We start from the raw sequence: 16,697 nt of genomic DNA on the forward strand, positions 1-16,697 counted from the left end.
ATAAGGCGATGTATTAGAGATTCGATTGACCTTTTGACAGGGCTTATAGTAGTTCCCACCATAGGACACAGTTCCAATACAAATCAATATCAATACCAATCAATAACATCAATAATCTTGAGAGCCAATAATTTTCACACACCATGAACCCTTGGCCATGAATAACCACATTGTCTCAGAATAAAATGTTAAACATACAGAAACAATACTGGTTGACCAATTCTTCCAAAGAATCTCAAAGTAATCAAAGCTTGGACCACTACATAATCTAGAGTTACAGTACAAATCAATAGCACAAGTAACTGTGCAATAGAAATTACATATATTTAGATTCAGCAAAGAAAATACATCAACCATTGTTAATATTTGCATACATCAATCAGTGAGTATCCTAACTAACCTTCAGAACAGAATAGCATGTTTGGGCTTCATGCAAAACAATTTAGTCAACACAATTTGGAAACCATCTAGCTATTGCTCTATCAAAATTAGCGGTTGGTACCTAAAGACAAAAACAAATGAACTTAGCAATCAGTAACATCGTCTTATACCTTGCCTCAATATGGTTCAGCAAGCTGCAACTGTCTTCTCCAACTGTACATCTGTTCGGTCTGCAAAGCATTGGAACTCAGCAATAAAGTTCAAGACCGAAAAGTTGCATCATGCAGTTCGGAAAAGATAGTGGCTAAAAGCTCATCTCCACTTGGGATGGTTAGGAAGAAGGGGGGTAAATGGCCTGTCTCCTCTTGGTGCAGTCTGGCTAACTTAGATTCTCTAAAAATACTTCCCACATTGCTATTGTTTAAAGTATCGTACATTTACGTTTAGTCCAATGAAAGTAGAACCTCAAATCAAAGAATTTACTAAACTGGTGTCCACATGTCGATGATTGGCTCCTCTTCTCCCACTCCCGTCGTTGGGCTTGTCGGGTTGCAAAATTGTATCATACACACATTAAGTTTTACAAAGTATCCTTAGCTAGTACAACTCATTCTAGCAAGCAGGTCTCATGGGAAAGAATTTCTGCAACTAACATTCGGTCAACACAATGGAAAAGGAAAATTTCAATTAATTCACTAAGCAGCCATTTTATGATTCACCTAAACAATGCAACTTGGAATGATGCCATGTAACTAAGCCCAATACCTCACTAAATTAAGGCCTATGATTAATGAAGCAAGTACATAATACATAACCATTAATATGACATACTACTGCATAAATTCAAAAATGAGCTCAACATTTTACATGAATAAGCTAAGTACACTTCAGGATTATTGATGGTCACTCAAGTAGGCACATTTGTATTCATTAGTAAAATTTCAACATTGACAATGCTGTATTGCTGTGCTGCCCTCTGCCACAGGGCTTGATATAAGCCCCATAGTTGAAAGGCAGTGGAGTGTACGAGGCAAAAAGAAAGGATATAGTCAACAAATGATTGAAGAGGTAGCATGGTTTTGAAGTGGAAGCGGACTGTAATTTCGTCTTTACGTACTATTCTCATTAAAATCTTTAAAAAAAAAGGGAGGAAAAGGCTACGCTTACGCAGCCAGAAGTTGGTGAACTCCTGAGCTCAAGCAATGGCTGTGTGGTGAATGCTCCTCTACATATCATGCCAGCAACAGAGTCCCTTTAAGAGACTGCATTGTCTGTGGTTACTTCTCTGACTGGTGTCCCATGTAGCAACAGCTTTGCCCCTTTTGCCAGTTTGGACAATGCTAAGGAGATTGCACCAGCACCACTGAGGGGCCTTGAAAACTTAGAGAGTCAAGCTGCCCCCCCCCACTCGATTTGACATGTGTACTCCTTAATGCCGTTACAGACCTGGAAGATGTAATGAAATCATTGAGAGCCCAGATTACTCTCTTGATGGAGTTTCAGAGTCTAGTGACTCCCCATCTCCAGCAAATGCAACTGGCAGCTCACATCCTGTGGATTTGCCACCTGTGTGTTCCCCATTTCAGCTGCAACTTGTACATAGCTGAATCTGCCACTACCTTTACCCACTATCCTGAAAATTTCAGAACAAGGGTGCCCGCCAAATCTACACCTGCGGCAGGGGGGGTTTGAAGTACCTGCTCTGGCAGAGGCCTGCACCCAAAGGGTGCTTAGGGGACTGGCGAAATTGATGGCGCCAAGGCCATGTAATGTCCAGTCTCAAGAGATGAAGGGACAATGGTAAGGGTACGGAAATGGCACCCCTCCCTCCCACCCCTTCCTCAGGCAGGGCAAAGGTGAAGGTGGCAAGGGCTCTTTAAGGACAGGCAGAAAGTGGCACAAAGTCTCTGCCAATGGGGAGGCCAATTTATGGTTTGATTTATGACCAAGTCAAAGTGTTTATGACTTAATTGAATTTTCTAATGGTTTTATGGCTTGCGTTATGACCAAGTCAAAGTGTTATACAGTAATTAACTTGCCAAAATGATTGATGGTGTGATTTATGACCTGTTGATAGTAATGTAGGCACTGAAGTTTGGTGTTAAAGTTTGGGATGATTTTTAAAGATGTGACTAAAGCTGTGGCCATTAACTTCCAAACGTATCAAGTGTAAGTTGTGTATTGCTGAGTAAGAATGACCAAGTTCGAAGTTTATCATGGGAGAGCACCACAAACCCTCTATCTCAACACTTCTGCAGCCCACAAGATCTGAATGAGGGCACCTGGGGTTTGAAAGAAGCAGCCAGGGTATTATTTTCAATCCAACTATAAGGGGCTTTACCTCTCATGGTTTTTCTTCTGGTACTCCAACGACCCATCACACTTAGGAGAAAAGGCTAGGGGGTGGTGGCAGTGGAAGTGGCATGATTATCCCAAGGTTCCCACCAGTAGCAAAATAAGGTCATGACTTGCTGATCCACAGAGTGATTTATTGGATGCACAACAAAAGGAAATGCCCCATAGTCATACAGCAGGACACTGTTGGGGTAAAGTGCTTCACCCATTTGGAGGGCAATTTTCACTATCTGGAAGTTAAATTTGTTTCTTGTGAACTGGCCAACGACATCAATGGTCAAGAGGTGCATGTTTCATGTCTATCAGAAACCCTAATCCATTTGAAGTCCAAGACTAAGAAGGGACCAGGTCCAACTTCATGGCCACAGGAGGGAATAGGCACCCTAAAAGAACAACTGGTACCACCAGTTGTGAATCTTTCTCTTTGGTCTTTATCTCCTAAGCCGCAATCTACGAACTGCAATCTTATCTCTTTTAACGTTGTTGGCCTGAAAGTGAAAGTGGTTGTCCCCGACTAGGGGAGATTTATGAATGCTTTTGATCTTTGTCTCCTACAAGAAACCTGGTGTAAGGAGCCACTGTATACACCTGGGTAAACAATCTTCCACTGTCTAGCTGCCACAAAGGGCGGGGGTCTGCCTGCAGGTGGCCTTATAATTTGGGTTAAGAACTGACTAGCCTGTGCAATTAAGATGCTCAGATTAGATACTCCAGATATTCTGGGAATCATGCTTGAGAGAGATCGGCCCATCATATATATTTGATGTATACAACAGGTTTAGTGCAGTGAATAGTTTGACTCACATACTATACACATTGGAGAAGGCTACATATGTGCTACCACATAACATTCCTTTAATTGCTGCAGGAGAGTTTAATGTTACCTTGGAACCTCTTGGCCTTCTCTGTTCTGACATAATCAAAGAGGAACATGCAGCCTAGGGCATTCCACATCTAGACCTCAGACTGATTAAAAGGGGCTCCATGGTGGCAAGCCACTTGCTGGGGTTATCTCTATGTTTGAGTTTAAGAGCTTGCAACAGCAGGTCTATTTCAGACCCTAAGGGTTCCCATACCTTTAAAGGACTTGCTCAAAAAAGCCATCTTAATTATATATTTTTACATTAAAAAATGTGGCCTTCTATGGTGCACATAAAGGTTCTTGAGAGGCAGGATAGGGACCATGATGCACTTGGTCTAATTATCATTACTATGGGGTTCCAAGATCATCCTCATACCACTTCTAACATAGTTGGTGAGGTTGGTTTTTAGTAACAGGCGAGCCCTTAAATCATGCTCTTTGCCTCAGAACACTAGTGCCCCAGCAAAGATGTTTGGGTTCAAGAGATGACCACAGCAATTATAGACCAATCAGTTTAATTGATATGTCACTCAAGGTTTTCTGCAGACGTACTTGGGGAATCGTTAGAGTAATTGACATATTCTGAGATTATCAGGTGTGTTTTAGGGAAAACATAAGCACAATAGATCATAATTTCACATTTCTGCAGTGTTTCCTGGAAAACTGTAATGCTGGATTGAGCCACCAGAATGTGGTCTTTGTTGCTTTCAAGTCAGCATTTGACTTTATTCCTAGGGCAAAACTCCGGGAGGCACTGAAGCAGATGGGGGTCCCGGAGAACCCACTGGCTTTTCTTATAAAATTACTTGCTTCAACTTATGCCCAAGTTAGGTTTGGAAATAAAGGTGAACTAACAGACCCCTTTGAGATTGAGACAGGAGTGAGGAAGAGGTATGTCTCAGCACTGACCCTGTTTATGCTATATACTAATGATTTGGATAAAGTACTGGACTTTCCCAGCAATGATGCTCCTAAATTGGGTTCTCATGAGATCTCTGCCCTGCTATTTGCAGATGATACCCTTTTAATACTGAAAACCCTGTGTGGTCTGTAGGCCATATTAGATAGGTTTTTAGGGTTCTGCAGTGACAGGGTATTGGAGCTGATTGTTAATAAAAAGGTGAGGGCTCTATAATACAAAAGTAAAAAGTGCAGCTATAAATGGGTCAACGCTATGGGGCCATGCAATAATTGAGGCAGAAAAAATGTTCATTATGACCCTTCTAAATCCCCCACAAAGTGCCCCTCGCCTTCCCCAACTCCTAGATGTAGGGATTTTCCCGATTAATTATACCCTGTTGCTCACACTCCTGATTTATTGGCACAGGCTGTGGTCTACCGAGGAGTTGAAATCTTATAGATAGTTGATTAAGTTACTTCTTAGTCAAAATGGATGAGAGACGATATCCTGGTTTGTTTTTATCAAAGTCTATGTTTTAGGAGATAGGCTTACCAGAATTGTGGGAAACCCCAATGAAACTAAATTAGTCTTGTGCTCATTTGTAAAAGATTGCTGCAGTGAATATCTATGGGAGCTAGAGATGAGGGGAATCATGCCCAGTATCCTGACCAATGCATTTTTAGATTTTAAGCCGTATTCTGCATATAATTCATTTCTTGAGGCCATCCCAAGGTCCCTTGCAAGCAACCTATTTTGAAGTGGAGATATGGTATACTTCCTGTCAAACATTTCTCCTCAAATCGGTCAGTCAATAAATCCGCTACTAGCAAGTGCCCCTTCTGTAACCAGGAAGAGGAAACTCTTCACAATTTTACCTTTCTTTTGCAGTGCTTACGCCCGCCCACTTGGGAAATGGTTTAACCCCTTCTGTGCCGCGGACGTAGTGGTTACGTCCTGCGGCACAGTGCTGCTGTGCCGAGGACGTAACCACTACGTCCTCGGCACACAGCCCAGAGGGAGCGCTCTCGCTCCCTCTGTGGGGTTCCCCCCCACCACCCCAAGTCAGGGATGGAAGGGGAAGCCCTTCCCCTCCCACCCCCGACCCCCCCCCAACCCCCCCTGTGACGTCAGCGCGCGAGCGCGCGCTGATTAGTCACAGGGTCTCCCCCATCGCGCTGGAAGCAGAGCTTCCAGCGCGATTGAAAAAGAAATGCTTTTGCATTTCTTTTTCAATCCCATGGGGGAGGCCCCGAGAGGCTTCAAAGGGAAGGAAATGTATTTCCTTCCCTTTGAAGTCTCTCACAGGTTTCAAAAGCTGGATTGCTTGCAATCCGGCTTTTGAAACCCCACTAGACACCAGGGATTTTTTTTTTTTTCTTGAAATTGGCAAAAGGGAGCGACCCCTTGGGCAAGGGTCGCTCCCAGGGGGGCATTTTTTTAGGAAGGCCTTTTCTGCCCCCCCTGGGGCAGATTGGCCTATTTTGATAAGGCCAATCTGCCCCCAAGGGGGGCAGAAACCATTAGACACCAGGGAGTTTGTTTTTGCGCGCGAATGTCACGCAACAAAGCGACCCCTTTGGCAAGGGTCGCTCCCAGGGGGGGCAATTTTTTGGGAAGGCCTTTTCTGCCCCCCCTGGGGGCAGATCGGCCTATTATTAGGCCGATCTGCCCCCAGGGGGGGAAGAAACCTCTAGGCGCCAGGGCAATTTTTTTTTTTGTGTTTTTTTTTTTTGTTCTTTTTTTTTTTTTAGAGATGGGGAGCGACCCATCAGGCAAGGGTCGCTCCCCTGGGGGGCAAATTGTATTTAGACCATTTCTGCCCCCCTGGGGGCAGATTGGCCGATTTTAGGTCAATCTGCCCCCAAGGGGGCAGAAACCACTAGGCACCGGGGATTTGTTTTTTGGCGCCAATGTCACGCAGGGGGAGCGACCCCGTAGGCAAGGGTCGCTCCGGGGGGGGGGGTGGGGGGGGCAAATTTATTTTAGGCCATTTCTGCCCCCCCGGGGGACAGATCGGCCTATTATTAGGCCGAACTGCCCCCGGGGGGGGGGGGCAGAACACTCTAGGCGCCAGGGCAATTTTTTTTTTGTGTTTTTTTTTTTGTTGTTTCTTTTTTTAGAGATGGGGAGCGACCCATCAGGCAAGGGTCGCTCCCCTGGGGGGGCAAATTGTATTTAGACCATTTCTGCCCCCCTGGGGGCAGATTGGCCAATTTTAGGTCAATCTGCCCCCAAGGGGGCAGAAACCACAAGGCACCGGGGATTTGTTTTTTGGCGCCAATGTCACGCAGGGGGAGCGACCCCGTAGGCAAGGGTCGCTCCCGGGGGGGGGGGTGTGCCGGTTGGGGGGGCAAATTTATTTTAGGCCATTTCTGCCCCCCCGGGGGACAGATCGGCCTATTTTTAGGCCGAACTGCCCCCGGGGGGGGCAGAACACTCTAGGCGCCAGGGCAATTTTTTTTTTTTGTTTTTTTTTTTTGTTGTTTCTTTTTTTAGAGATGGGGAGCGACCCATCAGGCAAGGGTCGCTCCCCTGGGGGGGCAAATTGTATTTAGACCATTTCTGCCCCCCTGGGGGCAGATTGGCCAATTTTAGGTCAATCTGCCCCCTAGGGGGCAGAAACCACTAGGCACCGGGGATTTGTTTTTTTACGCCAATGTCACGCAGGGGGAGCGACCCCGTAGGCAAGGGTCGCTCCCGGGGGGGGGGTGTGGGGGTTGGGGGGGCAAATTTATTTTAGGCCATTTCTGCCCCCCCGGGGGACAGATCGGCCTATTATTAGGCCGAACTGCCCCCGGGGGGGGGGCAGAACACTCTAGGCGCCAGGGCAATTTTTTTTTTTGTGTTTTTTTTTTTTGTTGTTTCTTTTTTTAGAGATGGGGAGCGACCCATCAGGCAAGGGTCGCTCCCCTGGGGGGCAAATTGTATTTAGACCATTTCTGCCCCCCTGGGGGCAGATTGGCCAATTTTGGGTCAATCTGCCCCCAAGGGGGCAGAAACCACAAGGCACCGGGGATTTGTTTTTTGGCGCCAATGTCACGCAGGGGGAGCGACCCCGTAGGCAAGGGTCGCTCCCGGGGGGGGGGGTGTGGGGGTTGGGGGGGCAAATTTATTTTAGGCCATTTCTGCCCCCCCGGGGGACAGATCGGCCTATTTTTAGGCCGAACTGTCCCCGGGGGGGGGGGCAGAACACTCTAGGCGCCAGGGCAATTTTTTTTTTGTGTTTTTTTTTTTTGTTGTTTCTTTTTTTAGAGATGGGGAGCGACCCATCAGGCAAGGGTCGCTCCCCTGGGGGGGCAAATTGTATTTAGACCATTTCTGCCCCCCTGGGGGCAGATTGGCCAATTTTAGGTCAATCTGCCCCCTAGGGGGCAGAAACCACTAGGCACCGGGGATTTGTTTTTTGGCGCCAATGTCACGCAGGGGGAGCGACCCCGTAGGCAAGGGTCGCTCCCGGGGGGGGTGGAGGTTGGGGGGGCAAATTTATTTTAGGCCATTTATGCCCCCCCGGGGGACAGATCGGCCTATTATTAGGCCGAACTGCCCCCGGGGGGGGGCAGAACACTCTAGGCGCCAGGGCAATTTTTTTTTTGTGTTTTTTTTTTTTGTTGTTTCTTTTTTTAGAGATGGGGAGCGACCTATAAGGCAAGGGTCGCTCCCCTGGGGGGGCAAATTGTATTTAGACCATTTCTGCCCCCCTGGGGGCAGATTGGCCAATTTTAGGTCAATCTGCCCCCAAGGGGGCAGAAACCACTAGGCACCGGGGATTTGTTTTTTGGCGCCAATGTCACGCAGGGGGAGCGACCCCGTAGGCAAGGGTCGCTCCCGGGGGGGCGGTGGGGGTTGGGGGGACAAATTTATTTTAGGCCATTTCTGCCCCCCCGGGGGACAGATCGGCCTATTATTAGGCCGAACTGCCCCCGGGGGGGGGGCAGAACACTCTAGGCGCCAGGGCAATTTTTTTTTTGTGTTTTTTTTTTTGTTGTTTCTTTTTTTAGAGATGGGGAGCGACCCATCAGGCAAGGGTCGCTCCCCTGGGGGGGCAAATTGTATTTAGACCATTTCTGCCCCCCTGGGGGCAGATTGGCCAATTTTAGGTCAATCTGCCCCCAAGGGGGCAGAAACCACAAGGCACCGGGGATTTGTTTTTTGGCGCCAATGTCACGCAGGGGGAGCGACCCCGTAGGCAAGGGTCGCTCCCGGGGGGGGGTGTGGGGGTTGGGGGGGCAAATTTATTTTAGGCCATTTCTGCCCCCCCGGGGGACAGATCGGCCTATTTTTAGGCCGAACTGCCCCCGGGGGGGGGGCAGAACACTCTAGGCGCCAGGGCAATTTTTTTTTTGTGTTTTTTTTTTGTTGTTTCTTTTTTTTAGAGATGGGGAGCGACCCATCAGGCAAGGGTCGCTCCCCTGGGGGGGGCAAATTGTATTTAGACCATTTCTGCCCCCCTGGGGGCAGATTGGCCAATTTTAGGTCAATCTTCCCCCTAGGGGGCAGAAACCACTAGGCACCGGGGATTTGTTTTTTAGCGCCAATGTCACGCAGGGGGAGCGACCCCGTAGGCAAGGGTCGCTCCCGGGGGGGGGGTGGGGGTTGGGGGGGCAAATTTATTTTAGGCCATTTCTGCCCCCCCGGGGGACAGATCGGCCTATTATTAGGCCGAACTGCCCCCCGGGGGTGGCAGAACACTCTAGGCACCAGGGCAATTTTTTTTTTGTGTGGTTTTTTTTTGTTGTTTCTTTTTTTAGAGATGGGGAGCGACCCATCAGGCAAGGGTCGCTCCCCTGGGGGGGCAAATTGTATTTAGACCATTTCTGCCCCCCTGGGGGCAGATTGGCCAATTTTAGGTCAATCTGCCCCCAAGGGGGCAGAAACCACTAGGCACCGGGGATTTGTTTTTTGGCGCCAATGTCACGCAGGGGGAGCGACCCCGTAGGCAAGGGTCGCTCCCGGGGGGGGGGATGGGGGTTGGGGGGGCAAATTTATTTTAGGCCATTTCTGCCCCCCCGGGGGACAGATCGGCCTATTATTAGGCCGAACTGCCCCCGGGGGGGGGGGCAGAAACCTCTAGGCGCCAGGGGAATTTTTCTTTTTTTTCTTTGTTTTTTTTTTTTAGAGATGGGGAGCGACCCATCAGGCAAAAGTCGCTCCCCTGGGGGACAAATTGTATTTAGGCCATTTCTGCCCCCCTTGGGGGCAGATTGGCTGAGTTTAGGTCAACCTGCCCCCAAGGGGGCAGAAACCACTAGGCACCGGGGATTTGTTTTTTGGTGCCAATGTCACGCAGGGGGAGCGACCCCGTAGGCAAGGGTCGCTCCCGGCGGGGGAGGGTGGGGGTTGGGGGGGCAAATTTATTTTAGGGCATTTCTGCCCCCCCCCCCCTGGGGCCGGCTGAGCTACAGGCCAAACACCACAGGTAGGCACCTTGCAAAAAACACCTCTGTTTTCTGTGAAAAAATATGTTGTGTCCACGTTGTGTTTTGGGCCATTTCCTTTTGTGGGCGCTAGGCCTACCCACAGAAGTGATGTACCATTTTTATCGAGAGACTTAGGGGAACGCTGGGTGGAAGGAAATTTGTGGCTCCTCTCAGATTCCAGAACTTTCTGTCACCGAAATGAGAGGAAAAAGTGTTTTTTGGGCCAAATTTTGATGTTTGCAAAGGATTCTGGGTAACATAACCTGGTCAGAGCCCCGCAAGTCACCCCATCTTGGATTCCCCTGGGTTTCTAGTTTTCAAAAATGCACTGGTTTGCTAGGTTTCCTCAGGTGTCGGCTGAGCTACAGGCCAAAATCCACAGGTAGGCACTGCTTTTTATAAAAAAATGTGATGTGTCCACGTTGTGTTTTGGGCCCTTTCCTTTCGTGGGCGCTAGTCCTACCCACACAAGTGAGGTATCATTTTTATCGGGAGACTTGGGGGAACGCTGGGTAGAAGGAAATTTGTGGCTCCTCTCAGATTCCAGAACTTTCTGCCACAGAAATGTGAGTAACATGTGTATTTTTAGCCAAATTTTGAGGTTTGCAAAGGATTCTGGGTAACAGAACCTGGTCCGAGCCCCGCAAGTCACCCCTCCTTGGATTCCCCTAGGTCTCTAGTTTTCAGAAATGCACAGGTTTGGTAGGTTTCCCTAGGTGCCGGCTGAGCTAGAGGCCAAAATCTACAGGTAGGCACTTCGCAAAAAACACCTCTGTTTTTTTCCAAAATTTAGGATGTGTCCACGTTGCGCTTTGGGGTGTTTCCTGTCGCCGGCGCTAGGCCTACCCACGCAAGTGAGGTATCATTTTTATCGGGAGACTTGGGGGAACGCTGGGTAGAAGGAAATTTGTGGCTCCTCTCAGATTCCAGAACTTTCTGCCACAGAAATGTGAGTAACATGTGTATTTTTAGCCAAATTTTGAGGTTTGCAAAGGATTCTGGGTAACAGAACCTGGTCCGAGCCCCGCAAGTCACCCCTCCTTGGATTCCCCTAGGTCTCTAGTTTTCAGAAATGCACAGGTTTGGTAGGTTTCCCTAGGTGCCGGCTGAGCTAGAGGCCAAAATCTACAGGTAGGCACTTTGCAAAAAACACCTCTGTTTTTTTCCAAAATTTAGGATGTGTCCACGTTGCGCTTTGGGGTGTTTCCTGTCGCCGGCGCTAGGCCTACCCACGCAAGTGAGGTATCATTTTTATCGGGAGACTTGGGGGAACGCTGGGTAGAAGGGAATTTGTGGCTCCTCTCAGATTCCAGAACTTTCTGCCACAGAAATGTGAGGAACATGTGTTTTTTTAGCCAAATTTTGAGGTTTGCAAAGGATTCTGGGTAACAGAACCTGGTCCGAGCCCCGCAAGTCACCCCTCCTTGGATTCCCCTAGGTCTCTAGTTTTCAGAAATGCACAGGTTTGGTAGGTTTCCCTAGGTGGCGGCTGAGCTAGAGGCCAAAATCTACAGGTAGTCACTTTGCTAAAAACAGCTCTGTTTTCTGTGATATGTCCACGTTGTGTTTTGGGGCATATCCTGTCGCGGGCGCTAGGCCTACCCACACAAGTGAGGTATCATTTTTATCGGGAGACATGGGGGAACGCTGGGTGGAAGGAAATTTGTGGCTCCTCTCAGATTCCAGAACTTTCTGCCACAGAAATGTGAGGAACATGTGTTTTTTTAGCCAAATTTTGAGGTTTGCAAAGGATTCTGGGTAACAGAACCTGGTCCGAGCCCCGCAAGTCACCCCTCCTTGGATTCCCCTAGGTCTCTAGTTTTCAGAAATGCACAGGTTTGGTAGGTTTCCCTAGGTGGCGGCTGAGCTAGAGGCCAAAATCTACAGGTAGTCACTTTGCTAAAAACAGCTCTGTTTTCTGTGATATGTCCACGTTGTGTTTTGGGGCATATCCTGTCGCGGGCGCTAGGCCTACCCACACAAGTGAGGTATCATTTTTATCGGGAGACGTGGGGGAACGCTGGGTGGAAGGAAATTTGTGGCTCCTCTCAGATTCCAGAACTTTCTGCCACAGAAATGTGAGGAACATGTGTTTTTTTAGCCAAATTTTGAGGTTTGCAAAGGATTCTGGGTAACAGAACCTGGTCCGAGCCCCGCAAGTCACCCCTCCTTGGATTCCCCTAGGTCTCTAGTTTTCAGAAATGCACAGGTTTGGTAGGTTTCCCTAGGTGGCGGCTGAGCTAGAGGCCAAAATCTACAGGTAGTCACTTTGCTAAAAACAGCTCTGTTTTCTGTGATATGTCCACGTTGTGTTTTGGGGTATATCCTGTCGCGGGCGCTAGGCCTACCCACACAAGTGAGGTATCATTTTTATCGGGAGACGTGGGGGAACGCTGGGTGGAAGGAAATTTGTGGCTCCTCTCAGATTCCAGAACTTTCTGCCACAGAAATTTGAGGAACATGTGTTTTTTTAGCCAAATTTTGAGGTTTGCAAAGGATTCTGGGTAACAGAACCTGGTCCGAGCCACACAAGTCACCCCTCCTTGGATTCCCCTAGGTCTCTAGTTTTCAGAAATGCACAGGTTTGGTAGGTTTCCCTAGGTGGCGGCTGAGCTAGAGGCCAAAATCTACAGGTAGTCACTTTGCTAAAAACAGCTCTGTTTTCTGTGATGTGTCCACGTTGTGTTTTGGGGCATATCCTGTCGCGGGTGCTAGGCCTACCCACACAAGTGAGGTATCATTTTTATCGGGAGACGTGGGGAAACGCTGGGTGGAAGGAAATTTGTGGCTCCTCTCAGATTCCATAACTTTCTGCCACAGAAATGTGAGGAACATGTGTTTTTTTAGCCAAATTTTGAGGTTTGCAAAGGATTCTGGGTAACAGAACCTGGTCCGAGCCACACAAGTCACCCCTCCTTGGATTCCCCTAGGTCTCTAGTTTTCAGAAATGCACAGGTTTGGTAGGTTTCCCTAGGTGGCGGCTGAGCTAGAGGCCAAAATCTACAGGTAGTCACTTTGCTAAAAACAGCTCTGTTTTCTGTGATGTGTCCATGTTGTGTTTTGGGGCATATCCTGTCGCGGGTGCTAGGCCTACCCACACAAGTGAGGTACCATTTTTATCGGGAGACTTGGGGGAACATAGATTAGCAAAACAAGTACTATTGCCCCTTGTCTTTCTCTACATTTTTTCCTTCCAAATATAGGAGTGTGTGTAAAAAAGACATCTATTTGAGAAATTCCCTGTAATTCACGTGCTACTATGGTCACCCCGGAATTCAGAGATGTGCAAATAACCACTGCTCCTCAACACCTTATCTTGTGCCCTTTTTGGAAATGCAAAGGTTTTCTTGATAGCAATTTTTTACTCCTTATATTTCAGCAAATGAATTGCTGTATACCCGGTATAGAATGAAAACGCACTGCAGGGTGCAGCTCATTTATTGGCTCTGGGTTCCTCGGGTTCTTGATGAACCTACAAGCCCTATATATCCCCGCAACCAGAGGAGTCCAGCAGACGTAACGGTATATTGCTTTCGATAATCTGACATTGCAGGGAAAAGTTACAGAGTAAAACGTAGAGAAAAATTTATGTTTTTTTCACCTCAATTTCAATATTTTTCTTTTTCAGCTGTTATTTTCTGTAGGAAACCCTTGTAGGATCTACACAAATGACCCCTTGCTGAATTCAGAATTTTGTCTACTTTTCATAAATGTTTAGGTTTCTGGGATCCAGCATTGGTTTCATGACCATTCCTGTCACTGACTGGAAGGAGGCTGAAAGCACAAAAAATTGCACAAATGGGGTATGCCCCAGTAAAATGCCAAAATTGTGTTGAAAAATTGGGTTTTCTGATTCAAGTCTGCCTGTTCCTGAAAGCTGGGAAGCTGCTGAGTTTAGCACCGCAAACCCTTTGTTGATGCCATTTTCAGGGGAAAAACCACAAGCCTTCTTCTGCAGCCACTCTTTCCAATTTTTTTGAAAAAAACGAAATTTTCACTGTATTTTGGCCAATTTCTTGGCCTCCTTCAAGGGAACCCACAAAGTCTGGGTACCTCTAGAATCCCTAGGATGTTGGAAAAAAAGGACGCAAATTTGGCTTGGTTAGCTTATGTGGACAAAAAGTTATGAGGGCCTAAGCGCGAACTGCCCCAAATAGGCAAAAAAAGGCCCGGCACAGGAGGGGGAAAAGGCCTGGCAGCGAAGGGGTTAAGCCATTATGCAAGCTCTTGGGTTTCAAGCAGTATACCACCACTGTCAGAGCTTTGCACAAAGATATTAGTAAGATAGTCGTCATTGCCGTGTCCAAATATATACATGCAGCATTACTCATACGGAGAAGTGAGCACCTGGATGCTGACATGCTTCCATGATTATAATTTTGTCTTATTTTTTCTGTGTGAAACATAGAATTTTTGCATCAAGCAGATATTACCATTGGAGGCATGGGATGGGGTCATCTTTTGAGTTGCTGACCACTGGAGCCCATTTGGAGGTTTTATGTAAAAGGATATCTTCCCGTTTGTAGGCAGCACTGACACTTTCGATTATTAAGAATGATAATGTGATATTATTCTGAAATTAAATTGACATTTGTATACTAAGGCTGCTATTTAATCTCTTGCACTGCACTTGCACTTTGATGATGGTCTACGTTTTTATATTATGCATTTTATATATTTGTATTACTTTTTCTTCCTTTGTGTTTTTTATTACTGTGCCAACATATGTTGCAAATGTCTTGATTTTTTTATTGTGGTTTTATGGATTTTGTTACCCGAAATAAACTAATGATGATGATGACTTCTTTAAAGGGGTGGCTTCCGTTCTTTGGGACATTGGAGCAAGGTTCTGTCATTCTTGATGGATATAAGGATGTCATTCCAGATCCTGGGTGCAAAAATAAGTGATGAGAAGCTCATATTCAGGCGTGTCAGGTGCCCCACGAACAGTTTGTACTGTAAAAGATTTTTGTGAAAGTATCTGAATTGGGAAAAAGTTCAACAAACTGCATCCATCTAATGTCACAGTCTTTCTTAAAAGTACTTCGATTTTACAGGAACGAATCCCAGATTTTTCAGCAGCACAGACCTACTGAATTAGTAAGAAAGGTCATATCAGTTTCCATACGAAGTCTTACATTTGTTGTAGAGACTTATAGAAACAATTTTTAAGCCATGTCTGTTTTTTATAAATCATCACAAAATGAGATGCCTCATTCTTAGCCTGCCTCATTACATGCGTACACCCTCCCTCTAATACAGCCAACCTGCTGACTGCCACTAGGATAAAGTGGAAATTATGGGGTTATCTAATTCTCCTAGACTTAGTGCATCGCTGAAATTCTCTTGCCCTTCAACCCAGGACAGAAGCCATACCCTCTGATTTACAGAAACCCCTTAAACTCTATCTCTTTACGCATTTCATGAAGGCTTCTGCTGGACATCGGTTACTTGATGACTCCTAGAGACATAAAATGAATTGCAACTCCAGGTGACACAAACAAATATTATCAACATTTGTTGTTTGTCATTGCCTACCAATATATTGTATCAGCTATTTTTATTTGAAAATCAAAAATAGATATTAAAACACAAACTTTTTGAAAGTATCGAAGCAATGCATTACGAACTGCGAGGTAATGGCTTTTTGCAGGTTCACCCCCACTTTTTGAATATTAGGCACTGGTGTAGTGAATCTGTGAGGAACTGGGCCCGACTTATTTGGACTCAGTGCATTTACTCAACCCTTAACATGGCGTATAATTGGCTCATACCCAATTGGCAAAGGTTAGCTTACTTATAAGTCTCTAGTATATGGTACCAGGGTTCCCAGGGAATGTAAGTTAAAGTGTCCTTCCTGGACTGCAGCACTTATTGTCCTACCACGAGTGTGACAAAGTAAGGCATGTGTCCCAGCATGCCACTGCAGACTGGTAAAGCAGATCTAACCTGCTAACTCAACTTTGAAATTTAAAGTAATGGTAAAGCCCAAATCTTCCTTTTTAATATACATAAGTAACTGACAAGGAAGGCCTAAGGAGCCATAAGGCAGGATGCTATATATTATAAAATAGGATCTGTGATTTCACATGTCCTGACAATAAAAAAATAAATGTTTTACTGTAGAGAGGCTAGAAGTCCCATTGGCAAGTGAAGGGTTACATGCTCACAAAATAGCAGTACTATTTTCTAAATGGGACAACTAAATAGGACACTTCAAGGTATCAAAAGAATTGTTGCAATAAACTCACTTGATGTCCAAGTCGAACTTAATGTAACTTTTTCACAAGTAGCAACTGTAGGAAACTAGATTGTTGGTTGACTGGGGTGCTAACCCTGGTCAAGCACGAACCACAATCCTTGGGTTGGCAAGACACAAGCAAACCCCAAACTAACCTTTGCTCAACCCCTGGTAGCTTTGCACAGGGCAGCCCGGCTTAACTTAGAAGCAATATGTACAATATTTGTGCCGCACTTAAAACAGTAATACAGTGAAAACACACCATAAAAGGAGCCTAAAAAAGAACTAGACAAACACTGTAGATTTTAATAATTAAAACAAGACTAAAATGACAAAAATTCAATTAGTAGAAACAGAGATATTGAATTTAAAATGTTTAGGAAAAATTAGATTAAAAAAGCACAAATCGCCATTAGAGATATCTGGTCACGCAGGACCAGGACAAAATCCCAAGTTCAGCTGCAAGGTCCCAATTAGGCCCGCTGAACAAAGTACCTCAAATTTTGGTTGCCGAGCATTGTATGCATCTGAGTCAAAGAT

This window comes from Pleurodeles waltl, chromosome 6, assembly GCF_031143425.1.
Source record: "Pleurodeles waltl isolate 20211129_DDA chromosome 6, aPleWal1.hap1.20221129, whole genome shotgun sequence".
In the NCBI taxonomy this organism is placed as follows: domain Eukaryota; kingdom Metazoa; phylum Chordata; class Amphibia; order Caudata; family Salamandridae; genus Pleurodeles; species Pleurodeles waltl.